Source organism: Rattus norvegicus, chromosome X (genome assembly GCF_021556685.1).
Source record: "Rattus norvegicus strain SHRSP/BbbUtx chromosome X, alternate assembly SHRSP_T2T, whole genome shotgun sequence".
NCBI lineage: Eukaryota > Metazoa > Chordata > Mammalia > Rodentia > Muridae > Rattus > Rattus norvegicus.
The window spans coordinates 4,832,442-4,847,068 of NC_141554.1; positions in this window are offsets into that span (position 1 = coordinate 4,832,442).

Consider the following 14,627-nt stretch of genomic DNA (forward strand, 5'->3'; position numbering starts at 1 on the left):
GCAACTATATGAGTGAAGCTTCTGCACGCTTAAAGTAATGCAGTCTTTAAATGCTTTCAGAGACATCAATCCATTGGGGTATAGTGGGTATTTCACATGATGGATGTTACACATTTTCAATGGGAAGATATACATTTTTGATACTTCAGTTTTCATGAAACTCTTCAAGTTCAAATTAAAAATTGTATGGGATATAGGTATGTTCCTTTGAAATTTTCACAATTTACCAAATAAAACTAAAATACCATTAATAAATCAGAATATATTGTATCCTAAGCCCATATCAATATGGCAATTAAGAAATAGAAGTAGATGTGAATTATTGGATAAAAGCTGTTTCTGGAGAGGCACTATTTTATTTCTGGCACAATTTCACTTCGTTGGTACATGGTTTAAATCAAACTTCTGTTAATGAAGGTCTTGCTGTAGAAGACCATTCTTTCACTAAGGGAATCTCAAAACCAGTTGCAAAGAGCGCTAGCATTTCAATAAATCATCTGAAGCAATTTTGGCAATGTCTTTATAACACTAAAATGACTGCACAGGAGTTAGTCTTCATCAATATCTCTGCTTCAAAGGGAATACTCCTCATTTCATTGTGTAATAAAATTTCAAATTCAGTTTCATGTAAATTAGATGATGATGGTGATGATGTCATTGTTGTTGTTGTTGTTGGTGGTGATGAAAATGATGAAGAAGAATTCAAAAAAAGAACTTTTGGGACAGAAAACAAAGCCCATACTATTTTCAGTGTTTTTCCTATCTTTAGTGTATATAAGATCGACAGTGAAAAATAATCTATAGTAAGTGCTATGTTGGGAAGGAAGAGGGTTAAGCTCATCAATAGCCGACAAACCAACAGAAGAGGAAGCACATTTTGTCATGAGAAATTTATAACTATTCTACAAAAAATCATTATCATAACCATAGAAATGAATCAATTTAATTTTGTGAGGGAGCAAATTGACTTTCAGAGTTTAACCAATATACATAAAGTTATCATGGACAGAGTGCAATCCATAGCTGTCAGTACAAAAGCCCATGAATTTTAGATCTTGGTCTCCTAGGATTTTTAAAATGAATGACATAATGAAGGCAATGTGCAACCCTGAATGTCTTGCCATATAAGTCACAAAGACACCATAGTAAATGCTGTGTATCAGGTTAGACCTTTTTTATTCATATGTATTCAGAGTTTCAAAGATTATAATGGTTGAGGTTAAGAAGAGGGCAGTTTTCAGGCTGCATTTGACTCTCTAGTGTGCAGTTTCATTTTGGAGGATCATTACACAGTGTTTAATTTTACTTTATTGGAACAGGTGATATAATTTAACTGTACAGATTAATGACCCTCAGTTGATATTTCCATAATGAAGACATCATGCACTGAACTAATGTAACTACCTTTTTCATTGACTTTCCTGCAACTTAACAAAAGTTAGGATACTCTATTCTACCTTTAGGGGGGAAAAGTGACTTGCAGAGGACACAAATATTCTTAATAGATTTTCATAATTTTTTTATTTTAGAATTTTTATTTATTCTTCACACATACATACAATGTACCTTGATCACACCTATACTGTACTCTGTTCTTCTCTTTCCAGATACATTCTCTTTCCAGTTTCACGTTCTTTTTATTTTCCTTTTCTCTTTTCTTTATAATCCATTGCTTCACTGAGTACTGCCTACTGGGAAGTTCCCTAATCTTGTTGTCTTAATCATGTACATGTGCATACGAGTGTAGAGGCAGTGAGTTCGTACATCCAATAACTGTGTCATGTCCAGAAGTCACGATTGCATCCTCCCTCTACTCATATTCTGCCTTCACCTTTTCTGCAATGTTTCCCCAGCCTTATGCTCAGCTTTCTTCTTCTCAAGGTCTTAGCACTTATTCCAGTTACACAGAACTACACTAATTGCTGCACAGTGGAACTATACATTTCTCTGACCACAGCTCATGAAAGCAGTAAAGTATGGACAAAAATAGTAAGAATTGGAAGGCAGTTTGACAAAATGGCCATTTAGCAAAACAGGAAGAGTAGGATCTTCTCTATGGCCATCGGAGCCATGGGAAAATTTGACTGTGTTTATAATATGACATCTGACTTTCCTTCTGTAGAAGAGGCTTAAAAATCAAACAAATAGTAGTTGCCTATTTTCATAAGATTTAGATATTTGTCCTCACAGTTCTGTTTTTTAAATTGGGACAATGATATCTAGCTTCATCAATATCCGTCCCAATGATGTAATTTTACTCTTTCGTTTATAAGTAAAGATCTAGTGTCCGTATATGTTATTCATCCAATTTTGTAACATGGATCTTGTGAAAAGTTAGAAGATAAACTCATTTAATGAAGGTATCACAGGAATATACAGGTAGATTCCTTCAGGTACCTATTCCTTCAATGGAACTATTGAATCACAAGTGATTTCAGTTTTTAATTTCTAAATCAATTTCTATAAGAGCGATATTAAAATTTAGTCCACGCAACTGTATACCAGGGGTCCTTTATTCGAGCAACACAGTATAAGTATTGACACTTGCATTTAAACTTTAACAATGGTTTGTGGGTTTAGTTTTTTCATGTACTTTTTGATAATTATTGTGCAATTATTTAAGCATTTATTCAAATATGTAACATATTTCTGAAGAATAAGATATGTTGGGTCTTATGTTATGGAAATGATCCCTATGTCAGATAAAGGTTTGCAAAACACATTCTTTTATGATAAGGTAAATTGCAACATCATTGCATTGATTCTTCTGCTAAGTTTCAAGCGATGTTCATGCATATGTATCTATATATATCTATATATATCTATATCTATCTATCTATCTATCTATATATATATTTATATATATCCATATATCTATATCTATATCTATATCTATATCTATATATCTATCTATATTTATATCTATATCTATATCTATCTATCTATCTATATATATATATACATATATATATATATATATATATATATATATATATACACACACATATGGAGTTGAAGGATAGGAAAATATAAGACCAAAACTATGATATATGTTAAATATATGGAATCCTCTGTTCCTGTATTTGTTCAGGACAAGAAGCATGTTATTCAATGGGAAATTACTTTTATGATCCCTACTATAGCTCAATACTCAATACTCAGTCATATTTCAATTGCCTACTCTCCTAGTTTATGATACATCTATGCCTGCCTGGCCTACTAGCTTCTGCATAGTGACAGCCTATCTGATTGACCCACATTGCTTGCTAGGATTGGCCAGCACTAGCTATTTAAGTGTGCTCCGGGGATTCCCTGGGATCTGAAGATTGTATCAAGGGTCCTGAGTAAAACTGCTTGAAGAAGATCTTCGTTGGTCATGTCTTGTTAGTCGAGGTTGGGCATGACAAGGGACTTTGTAAATATTCCTCAATGTGTACACAAAAACTTTGTTTTCCAATTCCATTCTCTGCAATGATTTTGGTCACAAAGGGGGCCCAGGTATACAGTGAGTATAACATTGTAAATATGGTGTACCTACTTCAAATGGTAAACTCCCAAATCCTTATTTTTTCAAAAAATTACCAGACATCAGTAAAGCAAAGGACAACATGTAATTGGATTTGGTTTCTTGTCCAATTTGATATCAGTTCTACACTATTTAGCTTCCAGAATTCCTATGGCCAGATTTGAGGTTTTAGGAGGTTTTAACATGATTCTATCTTAAAGACAAACATAAGATACCAGATGATGGGCAGGGAGAAGAATGGCTTGAGGACCAGTAAAACATTTACTTAAATAAGTTTATAAAAACAGGAAGGAGTATTTTTGAAATGGTCATTTGTGAATTCTATGTTCTTGACATAGTTGGGCAGAATCCATTTTAACATTCCACTTAAACACTTAGGTGTTGGAGCCATCAAAAGTATATATGTACACATCAGTCAAAAAAACTAGATAAGATTTACAAAGGTAAGAAGTGCATTCTTCCAGGATCCAGATATGAATATTTCTTGAGAGACACAGATATAGCATGTCAAATACATAATTGAATGCTAGTAGTAAACCAGTGAACTGAATACAGACCTCTTGTTGGTAAATGTTGAAAAAGGATAGAGGAGCTGAGGGTGTTTTCAAACCCGTACGAAAAACAATGCCAATGAACCAGAGCTTTCTCGTACTAGCCCAACATACAAAAAAAGTACATGGACTGACCAGTGGCTTAAAATGAATATGTGCCTGAGGATGGCCTTTTGGGCAACATTGGAAAGAGAGGCCTTGTCCTCCACAGTTTGTCTCCCACTTCAAGGGAATTTCATGCGGCAGAAAGGCTGGTTAGAGAAGAAGGTAATGGAACGGTTAGGGTACTTATGCGCAGCAAATTTGGAAAGGAAATATTTTAAATGTATATGTAGAAACATCTAGTTAAAAAAGAAAAAAATGGCTAAAATATAAAAAAAACATGAATGATATGAAAGAAAAGAAAGCTGCCCAGTAATCTCACATATTGACTCAGAAATCTGAAGTGGTATTCAAGATAATACTAGTATAAGACTGAGATGATGAAGTCTCAACTAGAAGCACTTCTCTCTCGCAGATATCAGTGTCAGACACAAAATGCACCATAGGTTTCCAAAGCATTGAGGAGTTTAACTTGAGTTATGGACAAAATACTTGTTTTTCCCTTCTTCCTTAGGACCTTTTCATCTTGACAAAAAGAGTATAGTCATGAGCTCTCAGGAATTCAACTGTGCCGTTCATAACACTTGGTTTTCGAATAAAGAAATGAATGATATAAACCCTCTGACATACAGGAACCATAAGAACAGGGAAGTCCAGAAGCTTTTGAGAGTCTCCCAACTCCTGTTTCCCTGTTTCGAGACTATCTCTTCAGAGATACCTCTCAATCCCTACCAAGGACTCACTGAGCTTTCCAAAGGACCACATATTTCTTCCTTGTTTTTTATACCAAGACAGAAGGCCAGCTTCCTTCCCCTCATTTCCAATCTCATCATCCACTTTGTTATCACTCTCTAATTTTCTCTGAATTAGAGGTAAATTAGTAAACCCTAGAGGTACTGAAGGATATCTGAGAGACAGTTGCAGTCATGACAACAGTTGTGACATCACAGAAGAAGCCAGTGTTCTCCAGGTTACAAGAGAGTTTTCAGGGAGGGCCTAATGGTGATGTCAGGGAGAACTGCCATGGCCTACCTGCTGAACAGATTTCCTTACATTAACCAGATTTTAGGGTGCCCTTTTCAGGTGTGTCTCCTTTGACACAGAGGAAACCTTTATGTACTCCATCTCTCTAAAGTAGATACTTCACTTTGCTTCATTAGTGGTTACATTCTCTGAATGGAGAAAGTTAGTCAGGGGCTTGGAATGGGAGAAAAGGTCTAGGAACATGGAGTGTAGGAGATTCTTCTAGATAATATTTTTAATCTATGTGTAACAGGTTCATTCTTGTGACATACAGTTCAATTTTCTAGGGTTTCTCCGTTTCTCAAAGGTTAACACTTTCCCTACAGACCTTGAATAGAATGAATATTGTATTTCAATTTCTTATTGTACATTCCTTGATGAGGGACTTTGTAAATATTCCTCAATGTGTACTCAAAAATTTTGTTGTCCAATTCCATTTTCTTGATTTTTGTCACGAGTGAGTCCAGCCATACAGTGATTATAAAAGTGTAAATACTGTGAACCTACTTCAAATGATAAACTCCCAAATCCTTATTTTACGAAAAATTTCCAGACATCAGGAAAACAAAGGACATTTTGCACTATTGAATTCGGTTCTCTAGTCCCATTTGATAACAGTACTACACTACGTAGCTTCCAGTTTTCCATGGCTAGACTTGAGGGTTTAGGATGTTTCAACATGATTCTTTCTTCAGGCCAATCCTAAGATACTGGATGATGTGCAGGGAGAAACATGCCTTGAGGAGCAGTAAAACATCTACTTCAATAGGTTCACAGAAACAGAATTATATGAAACTGTCATTTGTGAATTCTACATTCTTGACATAGTTGTGCAGAACCTATGTTAACTTTCAACTTAACCACATAGGTGTAGGAGCCACCAAAATCATGTATATACATCAGCCAAACTAACTAGATAAGATTGATGAAGGTAAGGAGTGCATTCGGCCATGAACTGGAAAAAGTTATTTCCTGAGAGACACAGATACAGCATGTCAAATACAGAAGTGAATGCTAGTAGCAAACCAGTGAACTGAAAACAGACCTGTTATTGGTAAATTTTGAAAAATGATTAGAAGAGCTGAAGGTACTTTCAACCCCATAAGAGCAACAATGCCAATGAACCAGGGCTTTCTCGTACTATACGTATATACAAAAAAGTACATGGACTGAGGTATGTCTCCAAATGCATATGTGCCAATGGATGGACTTTTTGGGCAACATTGGAAAGAGAAGCCCTTGTAATCCCTTGTACATCTTTCAGTTCAAGGTAATGTCATTCAGGAGAAAGGCTGGTTAGAGAAGAAGTAAATGGGAATGTGTAGGGATCTTATGGCAGAAAACTGGGAAAGGAAAATATGTGAAATTTAAATATAGAAACATCCAGTTAAAAAAAGCAATAAAATTTGCTAAAAAATAAAAAAAAGAAAGATATAAATCAAAGTAAAAGCTGCCAAGTAATCACACATATTGACTCGTAAATCTGAAGTGGTAGAGTAATACTAGTGGAAAGACTGAGAGGATGAAGTCTCAACTAGAAGCACTTCTGTCTCAGTAATATTAGTGTCAGACAAAAACTTCACTATAGGTGTCCAAAGCATGTTGTTTAGCAACACAATATTTGTACTTCCCTTCTTCGTTAGTACCTTTCTTCTTGACAAAAACAGTAAAGGTCATGAGCTCAGGATAACAATTGTGCTCTTGAAAATACTTGGCTTTTGTAATAAAGAAATGAATGGTATAAACTCTCTGAATTTTAGGAACCATAAGAACAGCAAAGTTCAGATGCTTCTGAGAGGCTCGCAGCTCATGATTCCCATATGTGGAAGGTTCAGATCAAGGATATCTCTTTAGCGATACCACACAACTCCTATCTTGGCCTCACTGAACTTTCCGAGGACCACATATGTCTTTCTTTTTTTTTTTTTTTTTACAAAGACAGAAAGCCAGCTTAATTAACTTCTCATATCTCTTCATCTTCATTTTTCTCACTCCCAAATGACTTAGAGGCCAATTAGTAAACCCTAGAGGTAATGAAGGAACATCTAAATATCAGTTGCAGTCACAGCAATATTTGTGCCATCACAGAAGAAGCTTTGTCTCTCCAGGAAACTAGAGATTTTTCAGGAATGAACTAATGATGATGTCTCTAAGACCTGCCATGGCCTATCTGTTAAAGAGCTTTCCTTACATTGACCAGATTGAGGGTGCCCTTTCCAGGTATGTTTTCTGTGACACAGCGGAAATTGTGGAAAGCCAAAATAGCATTTGCCGTCACAAGATGGCGCTGGCTTCTGCTTTGCTCCATGTGGAAAGCCGCGATAGCGTTCGCCATTACAAGATGGTGCTGGCTTCCGCTGTGTGATCCCGACTTCCTTTCAGGAAACTAGCTGTGTGCGCATGTGCAAGAATGTGTTCACTCCAAGTCTTTGCCCACCCCGGGGCATGCCAATGAGATCATGTGTAAGCGACCAATCAGGCATGTACTCGCCACATTAGGGTGTATATAAGCAGTGCCATTCTGGGTCTCGTTCTCTTCCTCTTCAAGATGCAATAAACACTTTGCTGCAGAAGGATCCTGGTGGCCGCGCGTAGTTCTTGCTGGCGAGATGTTGGGCGTACGATATTTGGTGCTGAAACCCGGGAATAATGCCTCACCATTGCCGGGGCCGAGGAGACCCTCCGTTTGCGGAGAGGGTCCAGAACTGCAGGATGAGAAGGTAAGATCTGAGAGGCATGTTTGGTCTTCATCTCTCTCATCTGTCTCCCCCATTAGAAGATGCGGTGGAAGCTTTTGTTATCGTTTTGGCAGCGCTCATTCTTTCTCTTTTGGTTTTCAATTTTGCGGCTGCCACTAGGAACAGTCAGAAGTCGTACCTAGAAATTGAGAAATGCCACTCAACAGTAATAGCAGGACAGGGGGCATTAGGGGGGTTACAGGACAGCATGTCACAAATAGAGCGGAATGAAAGATTAAAGAGCTCAAAGAGAAAATGTACATCTAAGAAAAAAGGCCCTTTCTAGGACGTTAGATCCAAGGAATCGAGAAATAGGGGAAAGGACGCCCCGGGAGAGAAACAGGGAAAGGAGGAGAAAGCCCCGAAAAAGAAAAGCCTTTATCTGGTAAAGGAGTTAGAGGCTTTGGGGCTTGATAGTTCAGAAACAGATGAGCTTAGTCCCTCTGAGGAAGAGGATTTAGAAGATGAGCTAGCTGTCTATGAAGAAGAAAGATACCACCCAGATGAACGATGAGCTAACAGGTTGGGTAAAAGACAGAAGAAAGTGGGAGGTGGAAACCATGCAGTTTTCTGGCCTATAAGCCCCAGCGCCCCTTCACTTTATATGGAAAGATTTCACTCAGATTCCTTTCTCACTAAAGATGAACACAAAAGATACAGCAGGCTTTTCTGGTGTTTGAGGATGCTGATGGAGGCCGTGTTCACGCACCAGTAGAATATATTCAAACTAAGGAACTTGCCAAGTCGATCCATAACAATGGAGTTAGTGCCTACTTCACCATTTCTCAAGTTGAGAGGCTTGCTTCTCTGGCCGTGACTCCAGGAGACTGGCAGACAACAGTGAAGGCTGCGCTCCCTAATATGGGACAATATATGGAATGGAAAGCCTTGTGGTATGACGCCTCTCAGGGACAGGCCAAAGTCAATGCCATTGCTGAAGGCGATCAGAGAGATTGGAGACTTGACCTGTTAACAGGACAAGGGCAGTATGCCAATAATCAAATTATAACTGGGAACATACACTCAAATCTTCGCTGCTGCCATTAAGGCATGGAAGGCACTTTCCAGGAAGGGAGAGTCTGGGGGACACTTAACAAAGTTATACAAGGCCCCCAGGAGCCCATTCTCAGACTTCGTGGCTAGGATGACAGAGGCAGCAGGCAGGATCTTTGGAGACCCTGAACAGGCAATAACCTTTAGTGGAGCAGTTGGTATATGAACAAGCCACACAGGAATGCAGAGAAGCTATTACACCTAGTAATTTCAAAGGGTTACAGGACTGGCTGAGAGTTTGCCAAGAACTTGGAGGCCTGCTTACTAATGCTGGCCTCGCGGTTGCTATCCTACAGGGCCAAAAGCGCTCAGATACAGGTGATCGGAGGGTCTGCTATAACTGTGGAAAACCAGGACATCTGAAAGAAGAGTGTCAGGCCCTCACAAAGAGGAGAGCACCAGGACTGTGTACTAAGTGTGTGAAAGGCTATCACTGGGCCAGTGAGTGTTGCTCAGTTAAAGATATCAGAGGCAGGCTAATTCAGCCTGGTCCTTCCCAGGCAGAATGGGGTGAAAAAACGAGTATCTGGCCCCCAAATCTCAGGGCCCCAAAACATATGGGATTCCACCTCACAGCAAGTGGACACCTTGGTCCACAGAGCTACAATAGGCTCAACAGGAGAGGACCTCCGTTCCACCACCCAATTCAAGCTAAATCCACAGATGGGTGTACAACCTGTCCCCACTGACTACAAAGGCCCCTTATCCGTGGGAAGTGTCGACCTTATTTTGGGTCGATCGTCTTTAACCTTAAAGGGACTTATTGTTCACTCTGGAATAATAGATCAAAATTAAACGGGCGAACTTCAAGTTCTCTGCTCTTGCCCTCAAGGCATTTTTTCCATCTCCTCAGGTGACAGGATTGCTCAATTGATTATCCTTTCAAGTTTACATGATCATTTTCCTTCTTCTGGCGTCCCTAGAGACACCGCGAAGTTTGGCTCTTCTGGGACGGATTATGCTTATTTAATGATGGACCTTAATTCCAGACCCTCTTTAGAGTTGAATATAGAAGGGGAAACTTTTATGGGGATTCTACATACAGGGGCTGATAAGAGTATTATCTCCTCCAGCTGGTGGCCTAAGGCATGGCCTGTCATTCAATCATCCTATTCCTTACAAGTATTAGGGTATGAGGCCAGCCCCACTATCTGTTCACGTTCCTTGATCTGGCATGCTCCAGAAGGCCAATCAGGAAGGTTAATTCCTTACGTCCTCCCTCTTCCTGTTAACCTGTGGGGGAGGGACATCTTACAGGATCTAGGACCGACATTGACCAATGAGTATTCTCAACAAGCTGTTGAGATTATGAAGAGAATGGGTTACAAGGAAGGGAAGGGATTAGGAAAAAAAGAACAAGGAAGATTAGAACCAGTCCCACAATAAGGTAATGTAGGAAGGCATGGCCTGGGTTTTTCCTAGGGGCCATTAAGGGTTCTATGCCCATACCCTGGCTTACAGAGGAAGTCACATGGATTCCTCAATGGCCTCTATCCTCTGAAAAATTGGAAGCTGCCACTAAGTTAGTTAATGAACAATTGCAGCTTGGTCATTTAGAACCCTCTATTTCACCATGGAATATTCCTATTTTTGTGATAAAGAAAAAAAATCAGAAAAGTGGAGACTTCTCCATGATTTGAGAGCTATTAATGCACTGATGCGTTTATTTGGCTCAATCCAACGAGGCCTACCCTTGCTCTCTGCCTTACCTAAACAATGGAAGATAATATTTAAAGATATTAAAGACTATTTCTTTTCCATTCCCTTGTGCCCACAAAACAGACAGAGGTTTGCAATTACTATACCAGCTGTTAATCATCTTGAACCTGATAAGAGATTTCAGTGGAAGGTCCTGCCTCAAGGCATGTCCAATAGCCCTGCTATGTGCAACTATATGTGCAACTAGCTCTTGAACTTATAAGGAAGCGATTTCCATCTTTGCTTTTGATCCATTACATGGATGATATTCTTAAGTGCCATAGAGATTTAACAGACTTACAGACCTCATATCCCATCTTAATCAAAACATTGGCTCATGGGGACTACAAGTCGCTACAGAAAAGGTTCAAATTCCAGAAATTGGCTTATTTCTGTGATCGGTCATTTATCCTGAAAAATAGTTCCTCAGAAATTAGAGACTCGCAGAGACCATTTACATACCTTAAATGATTTTCAAAAAATATTGGGAGATATAAATTGGCTGAGACCATTTTTAAAGATTCCCTCTGATGAGTTGAAACCTTTATTTGATATATTGGAAGGGAATCCTGACATCTCCTCTCCGAGAACATTGACGCCAGTCGCAAACCAGGCCTTACAAGTTGTAGAAAGTGGCTTACAGGATGCTCAATTACAGCGCATTGATGAAACCAAGCCTTTTGATTTATGTGTTTTCAAAACTATACAATTACCAACTGCTGTCTTGTGGCAGAATGGGCCTTTATTGTGGATCCATCTCAATGCATCTCCTGCTAAGATTATTGACTGGTATCCAGATGCGGTTGCTCAGCTTGCACTCCGTGGGTTGAAACCAGCTGTTACACATTTTGGGAAAGAACCCAAAAGTTTGATAATATCATACACAGCAATTTAGGTTCAAACATTAGCTTCTACTTCAAATGCTTGGGCAGTGTTAGTTACTTCCTTTACTGGACAGATTGATAATCATTATCCAAAACACCTGATCCTATAATTTGCCTTAAGCCAAGCCATTGTGTTCCCACACATAATGTTTCAGGAACCACTTGTTGATGGGGTTGTAGTGTATACAGATGGGTCAAAAACTGGTGTAGGTGCTTATGTGGTCAATAATAAGGTAGAATATAAGCAATATAATGAAACCTCACCCCAAGTTGTAGAATGTTTAGTGGTGCTGGAGGTTCTTGAAGCCTTCCCAGGCCCGCTTAACATTGTTTCAGATTCCTCCTATGTGGTTAATGCAGTTAAGGTTCTTGAGGTGGCTGGACTACTCAGGCCTTCCAGTAAACTTGCTCAGATATTTCAACAAATCCAATCTACCCTTTTTGGCAGTAGATCCCCTGTATTTATATACACCTATTAGAGCTCACTCGGGCCTTCCTCTTCAAATGTCTCGCAGAAATGACCTAGAAGACCAAGCTACAAGAGTGATTGCAGTAGCCTTGTCCCCCCAGTTAGAGGTAGCAAGAGAATTTCACAGACAATTACATGTGACAGTTGAAAGTTTACGCTTCCGATTTGCTTTGACTAGAAAAGAAGCTAGGGAGATAGTTACCCAACATCAAAGTTTTGTCAATTCCTGCCTGTACCCCATGTGGGAGTTAATCCACAAGGAATCCGACTGCTACAGGTCTGGCAAATGGATGTTACTCATATCCCTTCTTTTGGAAGACTTCAGTATCTGCATGTTTCTATTGATACATGCTCTGGCATCATGTTTGCTACACCTCTAACAGGGGAAAAAGACCTCGCATGTAATTCAACATTGCCTCGAGGCATGGAGTGATTGGGGTAAACCCAAACTCCTTAAGACAGACAATGGACCAGCTTATACTTCTCAAAAATTTCAACAATTCTGCCACCAGATGGATGTGACTCATCTGACTGGTTTCCCGTATAATCCTCAAGGACAGGGAATTGTAGAAAGTGCCGATCGCACTCTCAAATCCTATTTAATTAAACAAAAAGGGGGAGTCAAGGAGGCTCTACCCCCAGTACCAAGAGTAACAGTTTCCATGGCACTCTTCACCCTTAATTTTTTAAATACTGATGCCCAAGGCCATACTGCGGCTGAACATCACTGTTCAGAGCCTGATAGACCAAAAGAGATGGTAAAATGGAAAGATGTTTTGACTGGTCTATGGAAAGGCCTAGAACCTATTTTAATAAGATCCAGGGGAGCTGTTTGTGTTTTCCTGCATGAAGAAGACAACCCATTCTGGCTACTGGAACGACTGAAACAAATAATTCTGACGCCTAGAAATGACTCGCGGATGGATCCCTCGGAAACTACCTCTAGCCCTCACACTGCCTCTTTGGATTTGGGTTCCTAGTACTTCAAAGAATGGGTGGGGGTTGCTCTGTTTGGTACAGCCATATGCTGTGGATTAGTGTTCATGCTATGTTTGGTTTACAAACTCAGATCTCAACAGAAACATGACAAGGTCATTGTCACTCAAGCACTTGTGGCCATTGAGCAAGGGGCCTCCACTGGAATTTGGTTATCTATGCTCAGGAATTAGTCAGCGTCTGAGTTCTCTGCTCTTGCAATACATGGATTTGTGGATCCATTGCACTAGGATAAGAGAGATTCAATGATTCTTTAATCAGCCCTTCTACATTGCTGAGGTTTCCTCATTGCACACGATAAGGTGATCATGATTTCCCCAATAACTCATTTTCTGGCTGACCTCTATTGTAGAGTTCGCCCTAGGTCGTTTAGCAGTTACTGTCACACAGCACTGCGGTATCCAGAGACAGGCAACTTTCCTTATGCACAGACCAATCTAAGACATGGAGCCCGGTGGCCAAAGGGTTAACCTACGACGGATATGGCTGTGACATTAGAGGAATGACCTAAGACAGGAGCCACAACAGATGAATGTAACTGCAGAGGCCTAGACAAGCCTCGTTCTAGTAAAACAAAAAGTGGAAGATGTGGAAAGCCTCGATAGCATTCGCCATCACAAGATGGCTCTGGCTTCCGCTGTGCCCCACGTGGAAAGCGGCAAAAGCATTCGCCATTACAAGATGGTGCTGGCTTCGCTGCGCCATCCAGACTTCCTTTCAGGAAACTAGCTCTGTGAGCATGTGCAAGAGTGTGTTCACGCCAAGTCTTTGCCCACCCCAGGGTGTGCCAATGAGATCATGGGTAAGCGACCAATCAGGGGTGGACACGCCACATTAGGGTGTATATAAGCAGTATCATATTGGGGCTCCGTCTCTTCCTCTTCAAGATGCAATAAACGCTTTGCTGCAGAAGGATCCTGGTGTCCGCGCGTCATTCTTGCTGGCGAGAGGTTGGGTGCACGACAGGAAATGTTTATGTACTCCATCTCTCTAAAGCTAGTGACTTATCTTTGCTTCATTAGTGGTTACATGCTCTGAATGGAAAAGTTAGTCAGGATCTTGGCATGGGTCGATAAAATTTAGGAACAGGACTTTAGAAGATTCTTCTAGATAATATTTTCTCAGGTTCATTCCCTTGACACACAGTTCAATTTTCTTTGTTTTCTCTATTTCCCAAAGGCCAGTATTTTCCCTACAGACCTTTAATTGAATGCATGTGTATTTCAATTTTTATTGTATATTTCTTGATAGGTGACTTTATACTTATTCCTGAATGTGTACTCAAAAATTCTCTTTTCCACTACTATTTTCTGCCATGATTTTCTCAACAAAAGCACCCAGCTCTAGAGTGATTATAACAGTGTAAATAGGGTGTACCTACTTCAAATGGTAAACTCCAAATTCCTATTTCATCCAAAAATTCCCAGATAACAGTAAAGCATATGACCACACAGAGTATAGAATTTGGTTCTCAGGTCCCTTTTGATCTCGGTTCTTCAATATCTCTGTTCCATTGTCTCAGGGTTAGATTTGAGGTTTTTGGATGTTTTACCATGATTCTTACCTGAGGCCAAATATTAGATAGAG